Here is a 325-nt window from a genome sequence, read left to right as displayed (position 1 = left end):
TCAAAAGACGTCATTCGAACGTTTTAAAAACTGTCCTAAGTCAGGTCAAATAATGTTCTAAAAACGTTTTATGTTCCAATTACGTCTTTGAAACGTATCTGGAACACTTGTGCCCACTGGGATACTTAATGATATATAATTTATTTTCATCATGTACAATAATATACACAATATAAAGTATATAGTATAATGAACACAACATAATATACAACAAAATATTAATTACGGTATTAATATTCAAATTTCATTAAAATCGACAATTCCTTTAATTTCTTTCAAATTCGGATCAAGATATAAATAAGACTATTATAATGTAACATAATTA

The sequence above is a fragment of the Belonocnema kinseyi genome, chromosome 7 (assembly GCF_010883055.1).
Source record: "Belonocnema kinseyi isolate 2016_QV_RU_SX_M_011 chromosome 7, B_treatae_v1, whole genome shotgun sequence".
In the NCBI taxonomy this organism is placed as follows: domain Eukaryota; kingdom Metazoa; phylum Arthropoda; class Insecta; order Hymenoptera; family Cynipidae; genus Belonocnema; species Belonocnema kinseyi.
The sequence above is the reverse complement of the archived record's forward strand: the minus strand, read 5'-3'. Positions refer to the sequence as shown.